Source organism: Sinocyclocheilus rhinocerous, unplaced genomic scaffold, assembly GCF_001515625.1.
Source record: "Sinocyclocheilus rhinocerous isolate Xijiao unplaced genomic scaffold, SAMN03320098_v1.1 scaffold14394, whole genome shotgun sequence".
Classification (NCBI taxonomy): domain Eukaryota; kingdom Metazoa; phylum Chordata; class Actinopteri; order Cypriniformes; family Cyprinidae; genus Sinocyclocheilus; species Sinocyclocheilus rhinocerous.
In genome coordinates, this window is record NW_015662428.1 from 1,322 (window position 1) to 9,852 (window position 8,531).

Genomic DNA, 8,531 nt, shown 5'->3' on the forward strand with positions numbered 1-8,531 from the left:
ACGGAACGATAGATGGATGGATGGATGGATGAATGGATGCACAATTGAATGATAGATAGATGGATGGATGAACTGATGAATGTTTGAACAATGGATGGATGGATGGATGGATGATGGAACGATAGATGAATGGATGGACGGAAAGATAGATAGACGGATGAACAGATGGATGTTTGAACGATGGATGTATAGATAGATGGATGAATGATGGGACGATGAGAATAAATGGATGTATAAATGGATGGATGGATGGATGAATGAATGCATATAACAGAAAGACAGTCAACCTAGAGTGATTACACAAATGAATCACTAAATCAAAGTTTTGAATCGATTCATTTAAGTGAACTGATTCACTGAAAAATGAATCAACCTTACCAAACCTAACAGCATCGTTTTTCCTGAAGTTGAAAAGAAACACTATTAAAATATAAATATCTGTCTCAACATTTCCATACACACGAGACACATTATCAAGAATAATCAACTGAGTCTAATCAAACGATATCTAAAAAGTGCATAAATAATCAAAATACTTATAATCTTGTTTAATTTTATATCACCAGGAACATCATTGTGAATATCAGACATATTGATTTTTCCTCTTGTTTGAGTTAATAGAGATGTTTCATGAAAATATGTTTTGAAAGTCATGAAAACAAATGAGCCAGTGTCCCACACCCGGGACACGCACACACGCCGTACTCGCACAAACACAGAGCAGCACAAATGTGCACAAACACAGGCCATTATGATGCACACAGACGCACTGAAACTCTGTGTGCACGCAAACACTATAGCTCTGAGGCAATTCAGCCACTTTACCATGGTAAAAATCCCTGTGTATACATGCATGGACTGCTCTAACAGTACAAACGCACATGCAAACTCTTAATAATCTAATTTATAATGTGAGGAAGCGAGCTGTAGGTAAAATAAAATGAAAAAAATAATATATAAAATAATGTTGCTAAACTATATGAGAATGCAATCTTTAGGCAACAATAAATGTGAAAATAAATCACGTTATTCACGTTTAAAATGCAAAATAAAATTCTGGTATTTTATAAAGCCACTTTACTATGGTAAAAATCACTGTGTACTCATGCATGAACTGATCTAACAGCACCAATACACATGAAAACTCTTATTCTGAGAATTTGCAAAATTATGTGAAGAATCAAGCTGTAGGTAAAAATAAATAAAATTCTGGTATATTAAAAATAAAACAAACAAACAAACAAATAAACAAATAAATAAATAAATAAATAAATAAATAAATAAATAAATAAATAAATAGAGTAATAGAGTGAGCAATCGAGCTGTAGTTAAAACCTGGATAATCAGTCTTTACCTTCTCCATTCTTGTCTACAGCTCCATATAAACTCATCAAACAGCAGATCTGTCCTGCGTCCAGCCGTCCACACTGATGTAGAGATTTTAAAGACTCATCTGAAAAACAGAAAAATAATGATGCCAGCTGCATTTTACACTGTTTGAGGCTTCATTGATTGAAGTCTGAGCACAAATAAACAGTCCTTTACTAAAGCAATCATGCACTACAGTACTGGAGTATAATGTGAAATCTCTGAATGTGTTAATTATTAGATGGCTCTCTTGATTCTGACTGGTTATAATGGTATAATTCTGTGGTAAAATATCAACATTTAATGACTCTAAAATCCATTATTGACTGTTGGTTCAGTGATTTCATACAGCTGTGCTGGTTTCATGTCTCGTGTATAGATAAGATGCACTTTTTTTGTGCACATCATAAAATCCTTTACATTCAAATCAACATTTCATAGCCATTAATATAAAAATAAAATGTAATATCCAAAAATAAATATAAGAAATAAATCAAATAAAGTTTAATTAAAGTTAAAAAATGTATACTAAACTCAATATTTCATAAAAATATACAATTTAAAATTAAACGAAAGATAAAAGAATAAATAAAAGTTATATAAATAAATTAACAAATACATACAATTATAAATCAAACAAAAATAAAAAAAGAATAAAGTTAACGTTAACGTTAAATAAATGAAAAAATAAATTAAATAAATGAATTAATACATGAATGCATAAAACTTACACTCAAATCTAATAGAAAAAATAGAAAAATTAATATAAAAAAAAAATTTCATATGCAAAAAAGAAAAATAAATATTAAATAAATAAAAATCAAAAAGTCAATCAAAAAGTATATGAATAAATAATTTCTTTTATTAAATAAATAAAATTAAATTAAAAAATAACTTGTCCTGCATCTCTATAAACATGTTACTATTGCTGGAACAGTTTACTGTGATTCTTTCAGACTCAAACTCTCTTTCTGCTTTAAAATCATTACACTCAGATCCAATCCAGTATCCATTTCTTTATGCACTATTGTTTTCCTGCAGCTCAAACATTAGTTCATTTTGCTCAAGATCAAGGGTTAGTATCAAGCTGATAAAATGCACCGCAAGTTGACCGCATCAGCCAAATCCATAAGTTTGGTAAAACAGGTTATCATAAACATGAGACGACATGTTTCAGAAACTTTCAGCATTGCAACCCTTCACGAATACAACGGAAAACCATTCTCTCAGAGTGTTTGGTAGGTAAAGTCAAAAGCACGCGATTCTGTAATTCTGCAATACGAGGAAGCGGTGCTCATTATGGACTCTGGAGATGTGTCTATTCATTAGTTTCAAAAGGGTGTCATGCACATGAATTATGCTAACAGGATCTAATTAGCAGATGCAAATGAGGTTAGTCAAAATCGTGGAGAAAAGACAGAAGAAAAGCTCCATGGGATAGTTGGAGCGCCACGGCTCACGACCGCCCCCACGCTGGGCACCAAATGTGATGGTTCGCCCCTGCTGCTCTCCTGTACCAGAGACGGGACCGAACCATAAACATGGGCCGAGGGGGGCCAAGGGTTCTGGAGGAGAACGCCATGTTTGGCGGGAGCCGATGGAACTCCGGAATCCGGATGCGAGAAGAACTCGCCCACCGGCGCCTGCCATTATGACATCAGCGGGCGCGGGGCCAGGCTGCTGGCACGACCGCCGTGAGCTGCTTGCCTTCTGGCCTGCCCAGGATGGGTGCGTGCTGACGGGTCAAAGCCCGCTCGGGCCGCGGGCGAAGGTGCACGAGCGGCGCACGGAGGCCGGGGGGTTTGACCCGCGTCGGGACATCAGGAGGGCAGCGACCGCGGATAAACGCACACAGCGAGGAGAGCGCGACCGCAGATACCCTTCCTGTGACCGACAGGCCCGAGAAACCATGCCAGCGAGTGTGTGTGTGTGTGTGTGTGTGTGTGTGTGTGGCCGTCATCGTTGAGTGAGCGCGGCGTGTGTGTGCAGTGCCAGGTTACCACATGAAGGTGAAAGAAGTAATGCAGCTGATACACAAACACACAAATACAAACACGCCGCTGTTACAGACGGAGAGAAACACAATCAGGGCATGAAATACACTATTCAGATAATGCATGCTTCAGATGGCGCGGAGAAGTTATGGGAACGCAATAATGCATCACAAAAACAAATGTGGAAATATGCACATAGGGCAATAAAATACAAAATAAAACCATAATAAAAAAAAGAAAACAAACAATAAAAATAAAATATAAATACAAACACACTTGAACATCTCCACTGTTAAGGAATGGAGAGAAATATATCATTTAGAAATATATTTCAAAATAAAATAAAATAAAATAAAATAAATAAATAAATAGAATAAAATAAAAAATATTCAGGTAACAGCAGTGAGAATTTATGAAAATGCAAAAATGCATCACAAAAATAAAAGTGAAAATATGCACATAGGACAACAAAATACAAAATAAAACCATAACAAAAAAAAAGAAAAACAATAAAAATAAAATATAAATACAAACACACTTGAACATCTCCACTGTTAAGGAATGGAGAGAAATATATCATTTAGAAATATATTTCAAAATAAAATAAAATAAAATAAAATAAAATAAAATAAAATAAAATAAAATAAAATAATTAAAAATAAAAACAAATACACATCTCCACTGTTAAGGAATGGAGAGAAGCACAATCAGGTCATAATATAAAATAATAAAAAAATAAAAATAAAAAAAATAATAAAATAAAATCAGGTTATAAAATATGTTAAATATTCAGGTAACAGCAGTGAGAAGTTATTAGAATGTAAAAATGCATCACAAAAATAAAAGTTAAAGTATTCACATATAGGATAATAATAATAATAATAACAATAATAATAAAAACTGTGACTGGCCATCCATCTAGAGTATGACAAGCTGTTTAGAGAATAAATAAATAAATAATTTAAATAAAGTGACTTCAACACAATCAGGTCATAAAATACATCAAATATTTAATAAACTAATAAAAAAATAAAAAAATAAAAAATAATAAAATAAAATCAGGTTATAAAATATGTTAAATATTCAGGTAACAGCAGTGAGAAGTTATTAGAATGTAAAAATGCATCACAAAAATAAAAGTTAAAGTATTCACATATAGGATAATAATAATAATAATAACAATAATAATAAAAACTGTGACTGGCCATCCATCTAGAGTATGACAAGCTGTTTAGAGAATAAATAAATAAATAAATAAATAAAGTGACTTCAACACAATCAGGTCATAAAATACATCAAATATTTAATAAACTTTTTTAAAGCAGCACACACAATTTCACTAAAGTTGGCTTCTTACGGCACTGAGAAGTTATGAGAACACAAAAATATTTAATATAAATGAAATATAATACAACATATAATATAAATATATATAATATGATGCAGCGCAATTTGAATTTCCTCTGTGACCTCTGTTGAACCTTCTAAAGCCACACAGGTTGATGAGAACAAGGACTAGCTCTAGATATGACGCATCTTTAGGCTATTACTGTGCAGGCCAGTCATAACGGACAAGAGGATGATGAGTAAAAATACATCAAACGAATATTTCCTGGCAGTGTCTTCTTCCATTAATCCATCCATTTCCAAACTAGAACATCTTTTTTTGCACCCTTAACCTTCCTGTCTCTTTATTTCTTTAATAATTGATCATTTTTGCATAAAAAAAACAAAAACAAAATGCATTTACTAGTCACTGCTATTTTAGTATAACTGAGATACTATTAGTTTTTATTTTATATTTTCTGTTTAAATTTTATTTACATTTTTAGTAATTCTGTTGTGTTTTTTTTTTCTTTATGTGTCTATATAAATTTTTATTTCGGTTTCAGTTTTAGTTATTTTAGAACGAAACAGAAATGAGAAAGGTTGTGTGGGCAAGTAGCTGAAATAAAATAAGTTTATTAATATTTTATTTTATTTCAGTTAATTTTTATTTTATTTCAAGTAACAACTTTTTTTTTTCTACAGTTTGTTTTAGTTATCTATAAAAACCCTGTTACTAGAAGCTCATATTTCACATTCTGTGCAAGTAGAATTATTCAAACTATCCATTTAACTATCCAAACATGAAACGAAATATTCTTAATTTTTACTTGATCAAACTCCACCCACACACCTGCTGTTTGAAACCTCAAAACATCACAAACAGCTCACGAAGATGCATTTTAACGTGTGTTTTCTGTTAACCGCTGTGGATGCTTTATAGAGTGTTGCTATGCGCTTGCTGGGATGTTCTGAGTGATTGTTAAATGGTTTCTTACCGGTCCGGGCCATAAGAGTCCTGCATCCTGATAGTCTGGTCTGTAAATATGGCTCAGGTCCATGACTTCAGGGCATCACGTGACAGTAGATCAGAAGAAAGCAGCAAGTGTGGATGAGTCACAGCGCTGAGCCGCAGGTGGGTTGAAAGTTCTGGTCACCCACACACCTCTAGATCACTTGACTTAACCAGAACTCACCACCACAGGTGAACCAACCTGCACACGACTGCACACAAAGGTCAACCAACCACGGGCGCTCACCCCTCACTGTACCTGCTGAACACACACACACCACGCACACACACACACACACACACACACACACATTTACTGTGCATGGATTTTTAATGTTTTTACACAGCCATACAGCTAATTATAAACAACATAACTTAGCATTTTTACAATTTGAAAAATACTCTATTTACTTTATTTTTTATACTGTATTTACAAACGAGAACGGCCCAGAAAGGAGGGTTTGGGCCGTTTTGTCAGGTGTAGCTCAACTCTGTGTATAAATTTGTCCCCAAAATACAGTTAAGTAGGTACACAGAGACCGAAACGTACACAACATTTTTCTATCATGGTGGTTGTTTTTGCAGTATTGCAGTATACAAATTATATTTATTACACATAATTATAATTATATTTAAATAAAATAAAAAAATATTTATAAAGCATGCTAAAAAGCACTTTAAAAAGTTACAAGGAGGATTAAACATCATTTAAAAGAACACTAAAAAATTCCACCTATTTAAATTTAAACTTTAAAAATTTAAGGCAGCAACTGAACTTTAAGTTTTTAAGTATGATCAGCTTGGTTGTACAAGTCATTTCAACTTAAACTGACTTCAAGCTGAATTTCATATATTATTTTTTTTAAGTTGATGTACTGTAAAAAGATAAGTTGGCATGACTTACTGATCATATTTTTTATAGTGAAAAGAAAATAAAATACATTCAAAATTGAAAATACATATATAAAATGAACATCATGTCACATGTCATATGTGAAAACTTAAAAACATTTGAAAAATGCAATGCAGGTTTTTCAGAATTTATTGCTACGTTTTCCTCCTATTTTTAATGGTTTAAGTGAATATCTGACAGGCACAACATTAATTTATCAGACAGATTGTCAAATGTTTACACTTAGTTAGCTACACACCTCAGTATTTCCTCTGCTGGTGAGTCATAATTCTGAAGCGTCTTGCCTTCGAAAGAGGACCTGTGAATAAAAACTACACACATTGCAAAAAAATCAGATTGGTATGTGTCTTATATTTGAGTAAAACACCCCAAAATAAATAAAAATTGATCAAAGCATCTTTAAAACAAGATAAATTCATCCGAGAAGCAAAATTTGCTTAAAAAGACAAAAATATGCATATATACAATACACTATCAGGAAAAAAAAAAACATGATATGCATTTTGCTTATCAGTTCAATGGATCCCATTTTATGTTTACCGGAAAACAAGAGCAAAAAAAAAAAAAACTGAAAAGGACAAGGATTTGTACAGCTCAACTCATATAATTAATTCTAAAACTGCAAGAGTAACATCACAAGTCTCATTTGCAGCAGTTATGGGTAAATATGGATCATTTGCATGCAGCACGAGACACCTGTAAACATGCACATGCACTGCATGTGCTATTGTGTAAATGTGCATCAGATGTGAGCATGAAGAGACAGAGTGAAAATGAAAGCACAGATTTGTGGTGTTCAATGCAGCCCACCACAAATGTCGCGCTCTCCCTCTCTCGGTCTGTCTTTCTTTCTCTTTCCCTCTTTTGTTGCCCGGTAGTCTCAACACCTCCCACTCTCAGGTTTAGAGGCTGGGTGACCTCATGTAGGACTCCCCCCTGTGTGGGCGGAGGGCTCGAGGTGTGATTTTTCTGAGCTGATTGATGCTTCTGCACCCGACTCGAGCTCAGGACCGATTCTTATTCATCGTGCATGCATCAGGACTGACGTGACGTGTCGAGCTGTGCCAGGAGGGCCCGTCTCAGACGGTAGCCAGCAATATTACAAAGGCTTTTCTCAAGTACCAAAACACACCCACAGATATTCTGCAACTTAGACTCAGTACAAAGCCTCTTCTAATCAAAAAACATCTTAAGTTGTTTGTTTTTTTTAAGTTTAAATATGCTCAAATTTGCAGAACAGAAACCTGAACACTAGTTCAAAATTCTTGCTTCATTTTATTAACATATTAAAATCAAAAGTTTTTATAGAGGCGATTTTGGATATCCCCTTTTATCACTCCATAAATCAGAAAATACTGTCAACAGCAATTAAAAATATGTTTTCAGGAATAAAATGTTGTATAAACTGTATCAGCTGAATGATATATTAACAAACTCCTCAGTAAAAACCTTCAGAATATAGATAGGAATAAAACGTAAAAAATGTAAATTTTGGCGTTTGTTAGGAATGCACCGATTCGGTATCGGGCCCGATACTGCGCTCCTGTACTCATACTCGTAAAAATGCCCCGATACCAAAAGCCGATACCCACACAGCGTGTGAACAGAGCCGTGTCCAGAAAAAGAAACACTGAAAACAGAACAACAGAGAGTAGAATGGAGTTGTTAGAGATTAAGGATGTGTATGAAGTACATGCAAGTAATTAATATAATGTTAAACATTCAATATTCCCGCCTGTATAGCGGATGTGCCCGAGCTGCATGATCTTGATTGCTGTTCGCTCTATTAGCGCATGCATTTGGATTCAAACTAAATCGCAAATATAAAACAAACAAAAATTATAGGGACATTCACTATAAAAACATTTATTTTAAACGTCAAGCATACACAACTTTATTTAAAGCAGAAGTGAAACTA

At 33.8% G+C, this 8,531-nt stretch overlaps 1 long non-coding RNA gene across 1 annotated transcript; it reads right to left on the reverse strand.

The window, feature by feature from the left end:
- Window positions 1-1,381: 1,381 nt before the first annotated feature.
- LOC107728055 (uncharacterized) lies at window positions 1,382-6,926 on the reverse strand. Its single transcript, XR_001638428.1, has 3 exons — window positions 6,852-6,926; window positions 5,687-5,962; window positions 1,382-1,453 (listed from the first exon to the last, which is right to left on the reverse strand). It is a non-coding gene; the product is annotated as an uncharacterized LOC107728055 (long non-coding RNA).
- Between the last annotated feature and the right edge of the window lie 1,605 nt (window positions 6,927-8,531).